This window comes from Epargyreus clarus, unplaced genomic scaffold (assembly GCF_041222505.1).
Source record: "Epargyreus clarus isolate Ecla_fem2 unplaced genomic scaffold, WU_Ecla_fem_2.2 ptg000029l, whole genome shotgun sequence".
In the NCBI taxonomy this organism is placed as follows: Eukaryota; Metazoa; Arthropoda; class Insecta; order Lepidoptera; family Hesperiidae; genus Epargyreus; species Epargyreus clarus.
In genome coordinates, this window is record NW_027332235.1 from 827222 (window position 1) to 849517 (window position 22296).

The following is a 22296-nucleotide window of genomic DNA, read 5'->3' on the forward strand; positions in this document are numbered from 1 at the left end:
ACACCCTTCAACACTGATCTGGACACAGCAGCGCTTAACACTGCTGTTATTAGGCAGAATATACATTAACTGTCTATCTTTTTAGAAACTTTTCTTGTTTCTGTGTCAATTAAAATGTAAAATAGGTGCAATTTAGAATGGAGAATACTTTGTGGTTTGATCACTATATTTAACTTACTTTTTTCGTTTGTATGTAATCAAATCGTACAAACAAATTTTAAGCCGATTAACCACAACCAATAAGGCTGAAATTTTGCTTACATGTTTGGTTTAGATGACATCATGACAAATGGCAATGCATATATTAGTGACGTCATTCCTAATCCAATATGGCGCTCCATTATGGCGGATCAATTAATGTGATGTATGGGTATCAAATTAAAGAGTTTTTGAAGAGGAACATGGAAATAAAATGACTTTACTAAAAATCTTGTCTTCAATTTTTTTAATTATCTAAACGCATGGCTGTGCGGTGGTCAAATTTCGGCTGTTCCAACCGAACGCACTAGCCTATGTGTATTTACTCGTATCATTACTCGTATTATACTTATACTTTATTCACTAAAACCATAGATTAGTAAAGATTACTCACTCCCAACAAGAAAATGTACGCAGTTTTGAGAATTGAAATAGTTGCGTAAAAAGTTTTGCCACGTATCCGTGCTAAAATGTCCCTAAAATATTTGAAATTATTATTATAAATTATTTATTTATTATGTAAATTACGCAGTATTAGTTATTTATTCGTACATTTTCTCTAAAAATGTTTTTATTTGTCAAGAATTCAAAAATAGTACATTACGATACGAGGACGAAAAATTTTTTTCTGACAAGTGTGAGTTTGCAGGCCGAGCCGCAGGCGAGGACTGCAATCACACGAGTCAGAAAAACATTTTTCGTCCGCGTGTTGTATAAAATTTTATATTACGGGGTCGGAAATGGGGGTTTTGCGCACGCGAAGCGTGCGTAAAACGTCAATTTACGCACGCCGTGATATAAAAGAACTTACTATAATAAGCCATTTGCGGCTTCATTCAATTTCAAGGCGGCGAAGTATCTTTACTAATCTATGACTAAAACAAGAAACCTAAAACAATTTTTCATGTACATTATTAGCTTAAAATATAGGAGTCGCAGACGAGCATGCACCTGATGATAAGTGGTTACCACCGCCCATGAACATCTGTAATCAACTCCAGATAGGATTACGTACATATTCCTACCTGAGGTCGGCTACAGATGCGCCCCTACCGCTGAGGACTAAGCTGGAACGCGTCCGAAAAGTATGTCTCCCTTACTACATCCTGCAAACCAGAACACAGCAGCGCTTAACAGTGCTGTTGTTAGGCAGGAGGTGTGGCGGTGTTGCCGCCGGATTCGAACCACACCTTCAAAAAATCGGGTTGAGCATTCTATACAGATGTCAATAGGCTTTTTAGTACGTATATCAAGTCTAAATTGGATTTGTATGTAAATGTGAAGTGCTCATTCAGATTTGAAGAAATAAGGTCAATAGGAATCGATATCTGATCTGTCGCTTGTTACGTCATTGAGCGGATTTGACATAATTTGTACGTATGTAATAAAATTACTTGATATCTGTATGTATATCTTTCAGCTAGGTTTATCTTTTCTTTATCGTTTTAACTCTTTAGATATTTTTTTATCTTTTAATAATCCGGGCTTGTTTTTGCATATTATTTAATGGATAAATTTCTTTATACTTAATAGTAGGGGAGCCCACGATGCTATATGTGTAGAAACTCGAGCGTCATTGGGATTTGTAATATTGTGTAGATTAGACGTTAGAATGAAGAAAAGATTATATGATATAAGTATGAGAATGTATGAACAATAATGTATTTTCCTAAATAAAGTTTTCCTTTAGTTTGTGATACATCATTACTTCCCAGGAATTTATGCTAATAAGTGACATTATCAGATAGCATAATAATAAAAAGTTATTTTTTTTCAAAATGACAATTTTTTTACTACTTCGACGTTTGGTTCTCGGCAGATTATGATGTTTCCCGTTTTCTAACATTATTTTTTCCTTTATATTAAAAAAAAAAAATGACCGCGCTCGAGCATGTCCATTGATGGATTTTTTTGATTGTGCATACCCCCCGATATTCAAAGCTCATTTTTGGTTTAGGATCCTCTACAGGGTTTAAGGTATCTCCCATATCTTAGTCTGTCACGCTCGAGACACTCCCGAAATCCCCTCGTGGGCTCCCCAACTATAAGATTGAAGTAGCACAGTCTACCTGAAGGTAAATGGAAGGGAAATTTTAAAGGTGGTAGAACCCTTTGTGGTTCGACTCTGGCACCATCACCGCCACACCTATTTCTGCCTTATAACAGCAGTGTTAAGCGCTGCTGTGTACCGTTTTGAAGGGTGTGGTAAGGGAGACATACTTTTCCGAGGAGTTCCAGCTTAGTCCTCAGGGGTAGCGGCGCATCTGTGGCCGACCTCAGGTAGGAATATCTAATCCTATCTGGGGTTGATCACAGATGTCCATGGGCGGCAGTAGCCACTTACCACCAGGTGGACTGCATGCTCGTCTGCTACTCCTATATTATATAAAAAAATAAAGGTATCTCTTTTTTTAATAATGTAGAAGTACTTTTAAAGCCCCTCCCATGCCAGTCGCTCATAGACATCTGTAATCAATCCCAGTTTATCCTATCTAAGGATGGCACAAATGCTTTGCTACAGGTGTCTGTGGCCCATTTGTAGCCGACCTTAGGAAAATATCTAGATAATCAAATCAGGCAGAATTTTATCGGAAGCAGATGTCCATTTGCGGCAGTCATCACCATCAGTACCCTTACCATGAGTTTTTACGTTTTGACAAATATGACTGTTTTGGTATTTGTTTACGTATTGCCCATACAATTGCCAATCAGCGCTCCTAGCGGATTGTATCAGAATTATAGTGTCAGTAACGTAACATTAAATGTCTAAATTGACAAAATGGCGCTTTATGTTTTGTCTCGCTTTTTTGCGAACATGTGAGGCAGACAAAAAGACTTGAGCACTTACTTATAGTTACGTTTACTCAGTCTACTAAGCAAACAAAACAGAATAACGGATTGAGTAAACGTAACATAAAATTGTGGGATGTTTTGAAAACTCATGGTAAGGGTACAGATGTATGGTCGTTTGCTACTCAATTTTATAAAAAATATCACCTAGACAGACCGAAATACTATTTTATACATGCGTAATTGTTGAGTATACTAATAGGCCAGACCTAAAGGTCTGGTCCTTCAAATTACTATAATAACTTATTCAGTAGAACTTGTAATAACATACGTAGCTTGGAGAATATTATTCATTATGCATTGAACGTTTGTTTAAGAACGTCTAATCGTATTATCTTACTCCCTAGATATATACTTTACTTTATAGTTGGGCCTAGATACATAATATTTCTAGGTAATGTTAAGTGGCATTCATATGGAGAAGAATTAAGTAGTGCTCCACGCTAGAGATCCAGGTTTGAATTATAGAATCGTTATGAGTCTCTATTTTTTATGGTTCTGTACCCAAAGAATAAAAACGGAACCCTGAAACGAAACAGCCTCCGATGTCTGTCCGTTTGTCACAAAATATATGTAACAGTGACTGCTATAGCAATATATATATACCTACTAATAATAAGAAAAACTTGAAAATAAATTTTCGCTCTATCTAGTGAACCGTAATAGGTAAAGACTTAAAATTTTCACAATGCATTCATTTCTATGGCTACTATGATAACAAATACTAAAACTTAAAAAAAATGTTGGTACGGAATCCTCCGAGTGCGAGTTCGACTCGCACTTGTCGAATTATTTAAAAATATTTGATTATACATATGATTAAAATTATTATAATAATGACACGAAAAATATGATGACAAAAGACGGAAGTTTTTTTTTTCATATTTTCAAATGAGTGTAGAGTCTACCACCGTTGCGGAATACGGCTTTAATTGGCGAAAATACACATGTGGTCATTTTATTAATGGTTGACCGCAAAAGAACTACTTTTAGTAGTATATAAAAATAAAGTCTGGACTACCGCTAATAGCCAAACAAATATGGTGGAACGACACTCACTGCGAAAATTCTATCCCTTTTAAAGAACTATTGACCTTGATCGATTGCAAATACGAGAGAAGTTTTAACTGGGATTAATCAGTAATTAGTTTCTCCTTTTGAGAATAAAACGGAAAAGCTCAACGAAGTTATTCTGCTTTACTACTGGAGCATGCAGACCACTTGATGGTAAGTAGCTACTGCCACATACCATCTGTAATCAACACAAGATTGGATTATTCCTACCTAGGTTCGGCCACAGATGCGTCGCTACCCGTCAGTACTAAGCTGGAATGCCTCGGAAAAGTATGTCTCCCTTACCACAGCCTTCAAACCAGAACACAGCATCGTTTAACACTGCTGTTATGAGGTAGAAATAGGTGTGGCGGAGGTGCCGTCGCAGTCAAACCACAAAGAGTTCTACCACCTTTAAATCAAATCAATTTTTTTATTCAAAATCGCTTCTTTACAGAGCACTTTTTGAATGTCAATACAACTACCACCACTTCACAAGGTGTTTCGTGATGGAGAAGAAGAGACTTCCACTAGTTAACCAGTAAGCAGCTGTTCTTCTAAGACAAAAATAAGGTAGGCGGTGACGCCCTCTCAGATATGTGTACATCCAAGAATTCTACGTCACACCTAATACATTCGTGTTAGTCAATACATTAAAATTGCGAAATTGTAGTATACATGATATGTGTTACCTCTTCATATTATGAAGAGATACCACCCTTTGTGCCAAAAGGAACTAAAACCGCCATTAGTTAATTAAAGGTTCTATTATGAAAGCCTGTTTCCGTGGGTGTTGGTAATGTGATGAAGACTAGATTAGAAACCTTTCTTTGACACGCTGTTAGTAAATCACAAAGTTAAGTCATGGTACGATACCTATGAGAGATCGTGCGAACGATAAGAGATAAAAACCATGTTTTACCAGATTGCGGAGGGGAATGTTTCTCGAGCGTATGTATGTGACTCATTCTTTGGTGAGCTTTCTAGACTAATTAGGTGAACGTATTTTGCGATATTATGAGGTTGAATTCGCCTAAATTGTGCGAGTTATAAGCTATATTTTTAAGCAGTCAGTTTTTTAAATAATATTTGCCTGGTTCAAAATAAAAATAATATTTTTTTTATGAGATGTGTGTTATTTTTTCTTCTATCGCTTCTTCGTCATTCTTTTTTTTTTCAAAATAATGTTCTAAAGGATCTACTTTGAATACAATATTTTGAGTCTACAAGTACAAATGCATTAAATTTACTCATTTCTTAATAATGTGTCTTTCTATTTTTATCCGTAAAATAGCAAAAGTTATTCCTTGAAATATTGGGGCGGAATCCAAAGCGATTTAGCCAGTTTACTGAGAAACCGACAACGTTTCCAAAAATAGGTTTTCTTTCTCAAGCTTATTTTCCCTATTGGTTTGTTAGTAAAAATCTTCCAGAATGGTTATAAATATTTCCTAATACTCGTCATGTTCATCAAAGAAATACTTTACAAAATTTCTTGCTTGTAGATTTAAAAAGCTGTTTTTTAATAATATAAGTGAGAAATATAGAGATCAACTGTACTTTCGCTAAAAATACATTTTTATCATGTTCATTATATTATAAGTACAGTAGAAACTCGATTATCCGGAACTCGATTATCCGGATTCACGATTATCCGGGCTACCAACACCAACGAATTATGTATGTTTATAATGTAAGCAAATATACAACGTATATTAGGAAAAGTATCTTTTAATAATTTCTTAAACTTTTAATAAACTTTGATTTTCGTTGATTAATATGTAATTGTTGTTTTTAATAAATACATAACAATATGTACTACATTTACACAAACTGGCTGTTCCTCATACATTCGATTATTCGAATGCCTAATGACAATTATAAGTCTGGTTAATCGATGTTCTACTGTATATATAAACGTATGCCGTGGAAATAATTATATTCAATTATTAGGTATATTCTCCAAATGCAAATTGAATTAATTTCAAATTGAAACACCTCAAATTAATTAAGCATTATGATTATTTATACGAGCTTTTGCCCGCGGCTTCGCTCGCCTAACGAAGTAATATTTTCATCCTCTATTTTATCCCCTTGGGGGTAGAATTGATCAAAATCCTTTCTTAGCGGATGCCTACGTCATAACATCTACCTGCATGCCAAATTTCAGCCCGATCCGTCCAGTGGTTTGGGCTGTGCGTTGATAGATCACTATGACAGTCAGTCACCTTTGAGTTATATATATTTAGATTTAATGAGTTTGTGACGCAACGATTGCTAGAATTAGAAATAGGGGTCGGGTAATAATATTGTATCGACCAATATCAGATAAGTATCGCTTCCGAATGGGATCCTGTTTGCAAATAACAATGACCGCTGTAGCGGACGTGATGTCCAATGCTGATATGTTCCGATTGTGGCGGCGATCCTTTTGAATACATTTTCCTCTAACACTTCCATATCTGGAATCTACACTTTCGTTTTAATATTATGTTAGACCTTATGGGATCCAATTTGTTCCCTACGACATAAAAAGTGTTAACCAGTAAGTGTTTTTTTTTTGTTCTTACTCAAACAATTATTGTCCTATTGTGTATACGGGGCTCTTCAAGAGAAGTGTAAAAAAAGCTCTCCTCCAAAGCTGGCGATCCATCGTCTGCTTTATCGTTAGGTTAAATATAAAATAAACGTCTTCTCTTACATTATAAGCAATTGCAGATTTTTAAAGTTTAAGTATACATCTGTGAGAACTTTTTAAAGAACCATCAGGCATATAAGTTTCCTCACGATGTTTTACTTTACCGTGATCATCCATGGCTGTTCCACTGCCAAGCACGGCTTTCAGAGTAAGATTGTAAGGCCAAAATGTATAACAAAGTAGCGCTTACTACTGTTATACTCAGGTATAGCGGTGTCAATTGTATTTCCCATAGAATGTAAAAGAAAATTAATTATAAAATGACGATGATTTGTTCATAATTTCAATAATATTTTGTAAACCAAATATTTTATAAACCGACCGTATAGAGCTGCAAATGAGGTTACACATGCATTGGAAATAGAAACAGAATGTTACCATCGAATCGTTTGTTATAACCATTTGTTTCTATCCGGCGCAGTGAAAGGAAACGGCGCGGAAATCGGAAGCCGGTTCAAGGTGCAAGGTTATTTCTCGATAACGGAAACCCGTGTGGGGGAAATGTAGCGATAACGAGATGGCATTAGGTAAGTTTTATTGTGTGCTGATAAAACAAATGCTTTTTATGTAATGTTGCCATTACCATAATGATTGGTACGTTTGGCATGAGACTCGGCCTCTTCATCGAGGGGTCCGAGACTCAAATTTATACAGCCAGCCAAATAATTGGCAAAAGAAACTCCAGGTCATCCGTTCGATTAACGCAACTAATATTATAGTTCATATTTTTTTATAGATTATGGAGATTATTTGTTCGCCACTTCTTTATAAACTAGACCTTGATGATTGGTGGTTTGACGTTAAGAAATAATATATAGAGAATCGATATAAAAAAAAAATCAAATCCTTAGAAATATAGTCAATCGCTCCCACTATTTAGACGAATCCAACGACACCTTATGCGTCAAGACGTTTTTGATTGAATAAAATATTTTCATTGTAATTTTTAACAATTTAATAAAAAAATCCATTACCGGACCGTATTTAATTCCCCGGAACCTTGCTTCCAGAACTATTCACTCATTAAGAAAATTTCCGAGAATACGTAATTATTTTTTATTCCTCTCATTTTAATTCAAATATAAACAATGGAAACTTGCAAATGACGGCTTTTCATTTGATGAACGAAAGTTTTTGTCACGTCGAATATAATAGACCCTAGTTATACAAAGACAGGCCCAAAATGTTCTTGATTAAAACTCTACAATCCTAATTAAAATTCCCTAATTGACTTTTAGCACAGTCCACAGTCAATTCTACTTCATGGTCAACTTTATAATCTTGATTCACGAAATCAGTTGATAAATGCTTCAAAATCTTATTAAGTTCTCGCTCAATATTTAAGTTTCGGTTTAAATTTGTTTTGTTGAAATAGACCCGCGGGCTCTTTAACGTAGCTTCGTAAGGTAGTTTTATTTTTATAATATAAGAGTAGCAGACGAGCATGCAGTCCACCTGATGGTAAGTGGCTACTGCCGCCCATGGACATTTGTAATCAACCCCAGATAGGATTAGATATTCCTACGAGTACCTGAGGTCGGCCACAGATGCGCCGCTACCCCTGAGGACTACGCTGGAACGCCTCGGAAAAGTCTGTCTCCCTTACCACACCCTTCAAACCGGAACACAGCAGTGCCTAACACTGCTATTATTAGATAGAAATAGGTGTGGCGGTGGTGCCGCCGGAGTCGAACCACAAAGGGTTCTACCACCTTCAAAAAATTCTATTTAGCGACAAATGAATAAGCAAGCGACATCTAGCAATTCTCAAATTGAATACCTTAGTAGGTACTGATAATTGCAATGTCCTATACAGGTATAATATAAATGAATTGTTCCGATCAAAACACGTAACTGGATTGTTTCCATAAAGCCTAAGTAACATAGGGTTTGTGCTTCCACCTACAAAGGAATACATTTTAAAAAGAATTAGAATCCATTGAACTATTTCATATTTTCGTCCATTACTATAAAATGTTCAGAACCATGAACCAGTAGTTCAGAACATGTTTTATCAACAAATATGAAAGGATAAATTATAATATTATAAAAAGTAAGTTAATCATGTGTAAGTATAGTACGAATAATTAGAACCCTGCCCAGCAGTCGACATCGAAATTCTAGCACATGGATTTATAGTTTTAAACCTATGAAAGACCACAATACAATCATTCGGCGAAATTATTCATCGATCGACCGCCAAAATACTTACGTATTTTGATTATAACCATGTTCCCTGATCTGACAATGTGGTACAAATTGTAGAATTACCCATTGAATATTCATGGAACCCAAAAGTATAGTAATACAACCTACGCGAGTTACAGCCGTAGTGTGATTGCTAGTTGACTCGCGTGGCGAAGCGATTACCATAGCGGTCTGACGCGCAGAGGACCCCGGGTTAGATCCTCGGCGAGACAAATACTAATAATAACAATGTATTTAGATTTATGTTCTGGGTCTGGGCCAATGATATCTTTAAGAATCCGAGATATTTCTATAGCGCTTGTTATATTTTTATAATATAGTCAAGCAATAAGGCACACGAGTTTAATGGAAAGCAGTCACCGTCGCCTACAGACTTTTGCATTCGAGTTACTAAAAATCTTATATATCAAATTCTCGTGTCACAATGTTAGTTACCGTACTCCTTCGAAACGGCTTTACCGATTTTCACCAAGTTTTATATGCATATTCAGTAGGTCTGAGAATCGGCTACTATCTATTTTTCATATCCCTAAGTGATAAGGGTTGTTCACCCTTAACATTTTGTATTTATATGGCAACCAACGTTTGCCGGGTCAGCTAGTATTTTTATACAGAATAAGGAAAGCCGTCACCGAGCTGCATTCGAGCTACTAAACATATTTGTACATATTTTTGTGCATGTTGAGAAAACCTACACATCTGAGGGTTTTATAAAAAGGAAGTACTCAATGGTGTGTGAAATCTACCAATTTGCACTCGGCCAGCGCGGTGGACTATGCCCTAAGCCCCTCTCACTCTGAGAGAAGACATTGGAGGTGGTAGAACCCTTTGTGGTTCGACTCCGGCGGCACCACCGCCACACCTATTTCTGCCTTATAACAGCAGTGCTAAACGCTGCTGTGTTCTGGTCTGAAGGGTGTGGTAAGGGAGACATACTTTTCTGAGGCGTTCCAGTTTAATTCTCAGGATTAGCGGCACATTTGTGGCCGACCTCATGTAGGAATATCTAATCCTATCTGGGGTTGATTACAGATGTCCATGGGCGGCAGTAGCTACTTACCGTCAGGTGGAGTGCATGCTCGTCTGCTACTCCTATATTATATATATAAAAAAAGACTCCTGTCCTGCAGTGGGGCAGTAACGACAGGCGACGAAATTTGTAACAAAAACAAGAACTACAATCAGATCAACTTTACAAGTTCTCGTTAAGATGTTTTATCCTTCTAGTGAGCGTCTTAAGCTGATTTTCAAAGACATTAGCTCAGTTCAAGTTTCCGCAATGTAAACGCTTTTGAAATTTTCAAAATTACCTGCAGAAAAGCTGTTAAGAATTAATCAGTTGTATAACTACAAACACGTACAAAAATATTTCTTATAGAAGAAGTACAGTAAACTGTCGCTATAGTTCTATCACCGCGAAACTTACAAAATACTTGGTGAAAACTACTCATTAGTCAGTGTTTTTCATATCAGTAATCAGTAATCAGTATTTATTGCATAATACAGATGTTTACAAGGTTTTTGGACGGTATTTCTCTGTAGTTACCCAGTGGGCATGCAATTTTTTTAATTAAACTAAAACTATATAAGACGATGTAGATATAATTAAATTAGATTAAACCAGGAGAAAAATATTACATTATACATTTAAGAAGTCACAGCTATCATTATTGAATGTCAACATAGATTGTAAATAATTTAATAAACAATTTAATACAATGGAAATAATTATGTCAAGATATTCATTATACATTCAATAGTTTATCATTAAGGTACTCGTCAATTACATAGTAAAAACAAAAAAAAATATTATTATTCGAAAGGTTTACTCGAATAGGTGACGAAAAGTAAAAATAACGTAATGAGACGGCTTTATGCTCTCCTGAAACAAACTGAAGCAGTAACTGCCGTCTGTACATAAGATAAATCCTAGAGAGAATAAGAGTCCTAATTAACATCGACCACAGATAGGTACGTAGAGCCCTGAGACCTTTTTTTTTTTTCTCGAGGAGGAAACCTTCAAAAGGTACCCGACGCCATGGGAGTGACGCCGGGTTATGTGGGATTTTTACCGCACTAAAACCCCCCCGGTGGCCGTCCTCAGCTTTTGGTGGAGAACTCCGGGATCTCCAACGGAACACAACCGTAGTCCTCCTAACGCAATGCCCTTTTATCGGGCTGTGCCCTGGGAGGAGTAATTTACGCTCCTCTCACATCCCCTGGTGATTACAGCGATATGCGACCACACAAACCGCTGTCCTTCCCGGGGTCGCCTGCTGGACGGTTTGAGCTCCCACTCTTGCCGCCCGCAACCCCAGAAGCCCCTTTTAGTCGCCTCTTACGACAGGCAAGGGATACCGTAGCCCTATTCTGGTCCCGGTACTACAGGGACAGACCCTGAGACCTACGTTGTAATATCTTATTAGTGTCACTGCCTTAAGCCTTTCGTACCAAAACTTACCAACCCTTAACAGTGCAGTTGTAAGATGCGGTGCCTCCGAACCACGAAGCATATTTAAATTTTGGCACTCCATCGGCATCACCTCCGCATACGAATTAGGAGATAAAAGTATAAATAAAAGTATCTAGTTAAAGAATAAATTTTCACTGAAGAATTTTGGAAAGGTAATGGAAATGTCTTTGAAGTTATTTCCATTATTAATGTGGGGTGAGAGGAAATCCGTCTGTTTTTGTGTCGCTTTCCTTTGATTAAAGACATTATGAAGCTTTTTTCAAAAATTAAAATCAGGGACGTCTTCTCGGTTCTATTGAAAAATACATTATAAGTCATTGGTTTGCCAAACTCTGTGCCAGATTATAAGAGATATGTAAGTAGGTACTGTTTTAACTACATTATGACGACTTAGTTTGAATCCACGATTTCACTTTGTTTGTATTTTGAGGGCATAAATTTCACCATTCGACTTAGAAAAATGTGGCTAAAAAATTAAAATTTGACCAATTTTATTGATGTATTTTACAAACCCGTAACCATAAAGGTAACTCGTCAAGTCCTTAAAATGTTACATACGCAGTCTATATTACGTATAACGTTTGTGTACGCTCGAAAACATTACCCTCACACTCATTACAATCAGGTGATAATAAGTTTTGTTGTGTCAATTTACGAATGCGTTGAAATTATTACAATTATTTTTTAATATCATAGTATTTTATACATAAGTTTTATTCAAATACTTGTGTTTGCCCGCGACCTCGCTCGCGTTTAAAAGAAATAATATTACATCCTAACATACAAATAACAGAAAATTCGTACCATTAATCGATCTTAAATCGCCATCCCTAGTTCCCGTGGGATTTCCGGGATAAAAACTATCCTATGTCCTTTCTTGGGTTTTAGACTATCTTTGTACAAAATTTCATTAAAATCGGTTCTGTGGTTTAGGCGTGAAGAAGAGACAACTAGACAGACAGACAAACAGAGTTACTTTCGGATTTATAATATTAGTAAGGATAAGGATTTCGACGGGAAATATTATACTGAGTCCCACCATTGTCGGGTTAAGGTAACATTTAATAATGGTAAAGTTAGAAGCGGATTATCAAAATAGTCCAAAATTTTCCGGATATGAAGCGTATTTCCCGTCGGCCTGTATTTCCTCTACAAAGCCTAATTTGCGTTCTAGCTAGCTTAGCTTTGTTTGGTGCTAGAATATTAAACTATGTTTGTCGGTGACATCAAAGGTGTGTCGATTTATGTGTGATTTGCGTATTAAACTGCACGTGCCAGTCACTGGCCGTGGCAGTCTGCATAATATAATCCTATACAATTTGTATGAACGTGTATGTTATGTCTTCCACGCGCGGTCCCCTGGGGGGTGTCACAGGGGTCATGACTCCTCCCAAAACTGTCGAGTCCGACTCGCACTTAGTGAGTTTTTTTCGTGGCGAAACCCGGCATGGATTTCTGAATGCCCCGGCGGTAGCGCAGATGACATGCCCGGCTTTACAATAAATACTCAAGAACAAAAAGTTAAAAAATAATCTTATTTACCCAAATTTCTCCTGTAACCCCCCCCCCCCCAAAATCTTATGCTGTGTTCGCGCTTGACGTCTTTCGTAAGAAATTGCAGACACGTACCGTGTTAAAATATTGCAAAGAAAAATATGATTTTGTCTGTATATGTTCAATGTATGCAGATACATGGATCCATATGCTACATTACTGCCTATTTGATAAATTAGTTTTGCCTGCATTTTTAGTGTTCGACTGGATAATAATCTTTCTCTACAACTGAGGGAGGCTGGGGCATACTAAGGCGGTGCAAAAGGAATTGGTAGAGAAAAGTACAAGTCAGTGGCGAATTTACTGTCATTTATTTTGAAAATATAAGGCTTCTGACAAGATTTGATGTCTACTTAACTATCCAATGACTAACCGGAACTGACAGTTTGACGTCCCTTTTCTTACAACCACCTGTAGCCACTAGTGGCCACCGATCCATCTTCCGACCGCGCCAACGATGCTTAACACCATACATGGGATTAAGTGCGCGTTACCGTATTTTCGTAACTGTATAAGTATTTTACTAGGATTTTTACAAATAGGGTGTTATATAGTAATCGTTACTTTAGGTAATTTTATATGTTTACAACTTCATTGCAAAATTCTAGACAATATCCACTTATTATTCTGTCCTGTGTACTCCACTCAGCGTTATTTCGACATATTTATAGCCCCTGTTAACATGTTTTCGTTTTAAAACCTCAATATTTGAATATCAATTTTGAACCCAAATTGAATCAAGTGTGCGCTCTCGCGTTCATTTTTAATAACCAAGTGTGCTTGGTAATCAAAGATTAAATGCTGGATAAAAATATATTCAAAGTATAAAACAATATTTTAATTATTTTGTATAACAGTTGTTACCATCATCAGTTGTGGAAAGACCAAAATTGCAAAATTCTATTTTTGCCTCATTACAGCAGTGTTAAACGCTGCTGTATTCTGGCTTGGAGGGTGTGGTAAGGGAGACATACTTTTCCGAGGCGTTCCAGTTTGGTCCTCAGCGGTAGTGGCGCATCTGTGGCCGACCTCAGGTAGGAATATCTAATCCTTTCTGGGGTTGATTACAGATGTCCAGAGGCGGCAGTAGCCACTTACCATCAGTTCAACTGCATGCTCGTCTGCTACCCCTATATTATATAAAAAACTTTGGAGTAACGTTTGTACAAACTAATACAGCATACAGTCCATACAGTCCAGCTGATGGTGAGTGGTTACTGCCGTTCATAGATATCCAACTCTATGTAGAATGACGATTCTACCTTTAACCGATTATAAATATGTTGCGACCCGCTGCCCACTAACTAGGAATGTTTCGTATAAATGTCTTTCCAATTCCACACCCTTCAAACATGATCTCTGATAATATACTGCATTAGAGCAGTGTGATGAAGCATGCCCTTAGCACCACTACCATCATCAGTGGTGGAAAGACCAAACGTCTCGGACATAAGAAGAGCTACTACTAAATAATATATTTTCAAACTTTGTGCTTTTATCTATTTAATTTTGTTATTCTTAAAGTAGCAAATGAGCTGCCAGTCAAACACAATACAATGGAGAGTTCCTTATAATGAAAAAAATATGAGAGACCCAAAAAACCTTCAATACCTACTTGAATATCCTTAAGGAAATAAATATTCAAATTTTCGAGACTGTTCTTTAAATACACTGGGAGCTGTTTATCCCTCAAAAAACATTTCGAAACGAAGTTAATAACGTCAAAAACACTCAGCTCCAATCTAATTTGAGGTTGATTATTGATACCCACGCGTGCCAGGGGCCACTCACGTTGTTTATGTTTATAGAAAAGAATAGACGATTATAAAAAAAAAACTTCTTAAGAATATAATCTATACTACTCCCAAAACATTGGGGAATCTAACGTTACGGCATTTGTAAAATTCTATTGAGTTTGGGCTGCAGAGTGTGGCAAAAAATAAGTACGACACATAAGTACGACTAATAAGTACGTACATACGAGTACATACTCGTATATACGAGTATCACATTATTAGAACTTGAGTAGCAATTTTATTAACAAGCAAACAAACTTTTATAACAGTTCTTCGTAATAATCAAATACATAAAAATTGTAATCTCGTAAAATGTAATGCTGAGTGAGCATTCCGGAATTTTAAGTATTCATCTCCAATGATTCCATTATAAATTGAAGGAGATGTACAGTCACCTACAAAAGTAGATGAACAGGTTAAGGTTTCAAACGTTCAGTAACTGAACACAACTAGCATCACAATTAGATGAACGTCGTAAATTTCAAAAGTAGATGAACACTACAGTTTCAAAAGTAGCTCAACAATGAGATATCATATTAGTGACATTAGCCATTTTGTACATACGACGTTCAGTTACTTTTGACGCTTCAGTATTCACCTAATTTTGAAGCTTTAAGATGTTAATCTAATTATGATGTTAGGGGTGTTTAGCTACTTATGGACGTTTGGGTGTATAGGTATTTTGGAATTTTGATCTGCTCATCTACTAATGGAGCTGACTGTACAATTTATTGACAGCTACTCGTTTCAGCCGATATTGTGCTCGAGTTCATACCTATTTAATTTATTCGATTCGCGAATTTCCGCGCTCAATTTTATTTAACTAACGAATGTAGTGAAATACTTTTAGTTAAGGAATACAGTTAGGTAATGCTGCGTGCAACTGTGTAGTTGTGTTTCTTTGATTGTACAATACGTATAATATGTACGTAAAACAATAACATAACATAAAGGCGTAAGCTTTCATTACTAATCCTAACTCTAAAGTCAATTCAATCATTCTAATAGATTAATACAACATTTCAATCCATTATCTGTTTCAGTACCACGAATTAGCAAAAGCTATTATCTCATGATCGTTGTTTGGTCTATGATAACATCGGTTAACATTGCAGCATCTGTTGCCGACAGATGCAATTGAAATGTCAAATGCATTTCGGAACTAGAATTGTACAGTGATACTATGTGGGAAGCGTATCTACTATCTATAAGAAATATAATTGGAGTCTCTTGTTCCAATTTATATACGGTACTTATAACAAATCAATCAATCAATTATCATTTTTTGTCTGTTTGTTTTTTGTTTGTCTTCCTGTTTGTTCCCGTTAATATCCAAAAGGGCGATGGATCGATTTTGATGGTACTTTCACCGGCTGTTGGTTTATGTTAAAATGAGTCACTTAGGCTAGGAATGGCTCACCCAAGCTAAATTTCCAGATTTTTTTTAATAACTCGAAAATGACTATATAAATCTTGAATACCTAAAACTGTTTTCAAATTATGTAGGTTATAAAAAATAAGGGTAATTATGCAGTTTGGTTACTTTTGCGAAAATCAATGCAATATTTTTTTTTTAGCATGTGTGGCTTCAATTAGTCACCATTGATGATATTCCGTCGGGGGAGACTAACATTTCCTATTGAATTGGTTAGGTTAGGTTGGAACATATAAGACAATATAAAACTAAGCGAGCAGGGCGCGGGAGCGCCCTGCGAGCGGGTGGGTTCAATCCAGACCTTACCTTTATTCATGATCACGTTTATACAATTTTATATTATATTAATATAGACTTTTGTATGTCATCACTAAAAAGGGTGAAAAAAAGGTAATTATGCAATGTTAGTCTCCCCCGACGGAATATCATCAATGGTGACTAATTGAAGCCACACATGCTAAAAAAAAAAATATTGCATTGATTTTAGCAAAAGTAACCAAACTGCATAATTACCAAAATAAGATATAATCTTAATAGGTTTTAATAAATTGAGAAGAATTCATGTTATATTTTGAGTATCTACGACGATTGACTAGTATAAAATATTATGTTAATGCTCGAAAAGTACAGATCATACATATCAACAGTTATTAAGTAGGTATCTGTCGAATCTTACATATTCTGTCAATATTAATAAAAAGTACGTGTCGTATCGCAAAATACGTGTATTGAACGCCTCAGTATAATACTAACGAAAGAATAGAATAAAGGCAATGAAGACAACGTCAAAATATACATATATTTTATGAACTAGAATACTTTAATATAAAATATAAAACTATTTTTTATGTAAATTAACATCTTATTGTCAATATTAATAAAGATACTATTATACCTAATCACAAACTAAATCTACATATTTGATCGTAGTATTTCTTTATGATAATTGAATCACGTTATTTTATATTAATTAATTAATACAAGTCCAAAGTTTTTTTAAATCATAAAACGAGACAAACATAGATACATCTATGGCATAGATTATTACGATAAAAAAATCGACCACTTTAGTTTTAAAGTTGTTAACTTAATTCATCGAGAATAGCGTCACACCAAAAATTGACCTTATTTCTTAGCTTAGCTAGCTTCATTAGTAAAACATGATGTTTTCACGTATACCTCAATGACAAGAAATTCGTCACTTGATAGTCGTGTGGCAAATAGAAAATAATATAATTGACAGTAGTAAGCGTATTGTGAGGAGAGTACGTGAGGCGTTGCTTTGCGGGTATTTTTTTATAATATCATCAGCAGGCCATCTGATCATGAAACTTATTGGTACTGCCGTTTAGGGACATCTGTAATCAAACTAAGATAAGAGTCCTTCCTGCGAACGCCACGGATGCTGCGAGCAGATACAGTTGTCCATTGAAATGTTATAATTGGGTTGCAATAGCCAGAACACGTTATTATTATTATTATTTTTATATCAAGATGGTACAGTAAATCTAAATAGTTTTCTAAAGAGGGAGTTTCTTTCAAAATGCTTTAATGTAATTTTTCTGTAAATTCGACTTGAAAAAAAATGTAAAGAAATCTTGTTCGAAGATTTTGGTCTATTTTCGTTATAAGCTTTGAAAATTTCGGTTCTACAACTGACACTATGGAACCAAAGTTGCAGATAATTTAATTTGATACCATAATTTCCTTATAAATTCTATGTGTGGCGAATAGTATACTTGATAGACCTTGAAAAAAATTATCACCCCTTTTTTAAGGCGGCCGAGGCACAGAGTTGCAATCCCAAAAACTTAGATTTAACTTCACAGAAACACCTCTTGTCATCCGAAAAGTACAATGGCGTCCTCTGTCATTTGCACGATGAGGGCTAAAAATTGAAATATTTTGATGGTCTAAGTAACTTAGTTTCAGTACGTGACAGGCTCTTAAGCCACGTACACACTATAGTTGTACGAGTAGTTTCACTAACTGCAACGGTCGTGGGCCGCTAATGGGTACGCGACTTTATGCGTAATAAAAGCTTATTTTAATACTATGGTCTAGCTTTAACAGACATTCGGGCATTAGCGTTTTATAAGATTAAAGTAGTGAACAAGCACGTAGTCCACCATAGTATGAAGCGTATTCTTTATCAGGAGTCTTTGTTGATTGATATAAAATTAATTATCGATTTTTTTTTATAATATGGGAGTAGCAGACGAGCACGCAGTCCACCTGATGGTAAGTGGCTACTGCTGCCTATGGACATCTGTAATCAACCCCAGATAGGATTATATATTTCTACCTGAAGTCAGCCACAGATGCGCTGCTACCCCTGAGGACTAAGGTAGTACGCCTCGGAAAAGTATGTCTCCCTTACCACACCCTTCAAACCGAAACACAGCAGTGCTTAACACTGCTGTTATGAGGCAGAAATAGGTGTGGCGGTGGTGCCGCTGGAGTCGCACCACAAAGCGTTCTACCACCTACAAAAAGGTTTATAAAACTAGGCCAATATATTGCTATATTTCATCATCAATAAATAATTGTCCCTGAAGTGACTAAACATACGAGTAAATCATAATACACTAGGCAATTCCTTATTGGTAAACTACAAATCCAACAGAGCAGTTTTTAGATAACTTTTGGGCACATAAAATACATTGTGATATTTATTATGACCGTTGAAGCATGATTTATAATTGATTTCTAAGACGCACATAACATTGCAGAAATGAAATATCAATAGTGTATAGTGTATACACAAATTTCAGTGAGTTTTTTATATAAATACCATAAATTATATGTCTCAGTCATGAAACTTGCTTAATCTTAATTGTTTTAAAAGAAGTTAAAGGATACATAAAGTTTATTTTAAATCGGCTCAGTAAACTTCAGTTAATTACTTGTTAATTAACACGTTGAAAATAAGTTCAAGATGTTATTTAGTGAGTTCCTTTCCTTATTCTTTGGTTGCGAGGTTTGGTTGGTTTGATTTTTGACACACAATTAGGTGAAATATAATTAAATACAGATTTCGTAAAGGAATCGCTTAAGAGAAATATTAAATTTTCACAAAGAATTTCGGTTTGAATGTGAGAAAATTTCTTTTACGAAAATAAATAATCTTCTTTGATTATTAAGTACTGTGTATTAAGGAATTAGGCAGTTTTAAGGCTTTAAATTACTTTAAAAGTATGACTTTAACAAAATATAATTACGACAACATATAAATAATGCGACAAATCAAATATTTATTTTGTCGTACCCGCCGTATCTTGAAATTTAAAAACTGTATATCTAAGCTTAGGAACATTTTTATGAATTTAGGAAGTCGTATAAAATTAAAATAATTTTGTTTTAAGTATTTCTTTGCAAAAAATCACACAGATTAGATACCGAGTGAGAAATAGATAGATATAAATATGATGTCTTATTTATTATTTTCTTTTGCTTTGCGAGTAAACCTGAAACTCATTTTTCAGGGAATGAAATTTGATAGGGCAATTAATATGTTGTTTGTTCAAGGAAATTATTTTTCTTCTTTCTACAAGAATAAATAACTTTCATTAAGCTGTTAGTTTGAAATGATGCTTATCCTGTGTACTTATATGTTGAAGAATTTAAAAGATCTTTGTGGTTCAGCTACTACAACGGACGTATTGTTTTAAGGTACTTAAGCGGTTTTGTGTTCTGACTTGAAAGCTGGTAAGCAAAAGTCGTATATTAGGCATTCCAGCTAAATTCTCAGAGATAGAAAGGCATATGTGGTCAATCTCTGATAGAACTCCAACCTTAATGGAACAGTGATCACGACCATCTACCCTCAAGTGGAGTGTATGCTTTTTATTTTTTCATCATCAACAAGCCATTACTGTCCCACTGCTGGGCACGGGTCTCCTCTCATAATGAGAAGGATTAGGCCATAGTTCACCGCGCTGGCCAAGTGCGTATTGGTAGACTTCACATACTTTTGAGGTTTTTTTTATAAGACTCTCAGGTATGCAGGTTTCCTCACGACGTTTCCCTTCACCTTTCAGCAAGTGATAATTAGTTTTTAATAAGCACATAACTTTGAAAAATCAGAGGTGCCTAGGATGCGTGCCTGGGATTTGAAACTCTGACCCCTCGATCGAGAGGCCGAGTTTCTTAACCACTAGGCTATCACTGCCCGCTTATTTTTACTGCTTATTTTTAAGCAAACTTTAAATAGATAAGATTAATTTTAATCTCAAAATCCGCATTACAGAAACACAAAATATGACATATTTCTTTTTTATAAAATGTAAAATTACAAAAGTTTCCAACCCTTTATTAATTATGCCCTTATCCGCAATTAATTAGTAACATCAAGCAATTGATTCCTAAATTTCCAAGTATTGTTCTACCAATAATACTTCACAATAAAGAGGCCCGTAATCAAGCCAATTTATTTCAATACTTTGATTTTTACAAAAAAAAAGGTGTACAAAACAATACGGCGTTTGGACAAACTGTTTCCATTGTGTTTTTGATGTAATTTTAACGACTTCACAATTTTTAAAGTGATATAAATTGTGGTTTTTTATTTATATTTACCCTAAATAAATACTTTTTATCTTAATCTACCCTTATTTCATTTTGTATATATAGTGTTGTTTTAATATAAGTAGTATTCGCAAAATAGCATATTAAAATTTGTTCTAAATAAGATGAAAACATTTTTTGCGTCGCTTTTTCTCAAAGAAGTGGTAAATTGCTGACGTTGATATAAAGTTTGTTTGTACTTGTAGATTTTCTTTAATAAATTCGATCTGAATTGTTTTTTTTTTCAGATTACAATTTGAGTTATCTTTTTTGAAAAAGTTCTTTATTCTCATGATTTTCATGGTTATATGTGTGCTTTGAACACAGAATAAGTCAAGCGAAAAAACATTTAGACTTGGAAAATATATCAATTTTCATTTTATTTTTAATCACTTTGCTGGAAACCAAACCCGGAACCTTGTGTACATTTAATCCACGGCCGGTATTCAGATGTCCACATATTTACCATTAATATAAAACTTTATGCTACTCGTATATATAAAAAATAAAATTTCTATGCTTATAGGCCCTAATAAATTTTCTGAGCCACACAAAGCTAAGATAAAAACTAAATCCATCCAAGGCAAAAATTAAAATTTACCCAGATCCCAAACCGGGGATCGAACCTAGAATTATTTACACATTAGACCGGAACCGGACCTAACCTAACCGCCGTCTTTATAGCTAGTAAAAAACTTTTCACTTTTATTTTCATAACTTTCTTAACCAAAAGAGGTCGCGGAATAATAATCCTAAGTGCGTAAAACTTTTCCGACACTTTTCGGCTTTATAAAAGGGGTTTTTAAAAATACAAACCGACCCAAGATATTTAGAACATTACGGTAATATTTATAAGTAAAAAGATATACACATCTACACCATAGTAAGTCCTGTTTAAAAGCGACTAACGTATACTTATTAAAAAATGAACTTTAAAAGTTCTTAACGCAACTGAAAACAGCGTAAAACTTTTACAACACGTATAAAATACACTAATAGTTATAGATCTACTTAATATCTTACTTAAAAAAAACGCGATTAACACGTAAGTAAACTTCAACCAAAAAGTTTTCCGAACACAAAAGTTGCGTTTCTAAAACGAATTACTGGACCAAAATTTTCAATTCCTCAAAATAATATAAAAACCACTTACTTGGCCGATCTCCGAGGGTTCCTGTCCAGCAACTTAGCGAAGAGGATCAGCGCGGCATGCCTTGCACGCCTAAACACAAACTGTGCGCTACGGACCTTTGCTTCGGTATTTATAAGCGCCACCCATGCGATGGGCGGGCGGGGGCCGAGCCTGATCCAGCCGCCCAAGCGAAGCGATTCCGTGTGGTGACGTCAGATTAATTTTACGATAGTAATCTGCAATAATGTAAGCAGCGATAGCCTAGTGGTTAAGAAACGCGGCCTCTCGATCGAGGGGTCCGAGGTTCAATTCCCAGGCACGCACCTCTGATTT

At 35.5% G+C, this 22296-nt stretch overlaps 1 protein-coding gene across 1 annotated transcript in view; it reads right to left on the minus strand.

Annotated features, from left to right (window-relative positions):
- Window positions 1-22069, minus strand: part of AST-A (allatostatin A) — a 69513-nt gene extending 47444 nt beyond the window's left edge. The window contains exon 1 of the mRNA XM_073089323.1: window positions 21985-22069. The gene's annotated coding sequence lies outside the window, so the exon portion shown is untranslated. The remainder of the gene's footprint in view (window positions 1-21984) is intronic.
- Window positions 22070-22296: the final 227 nt, after the last annotated feature.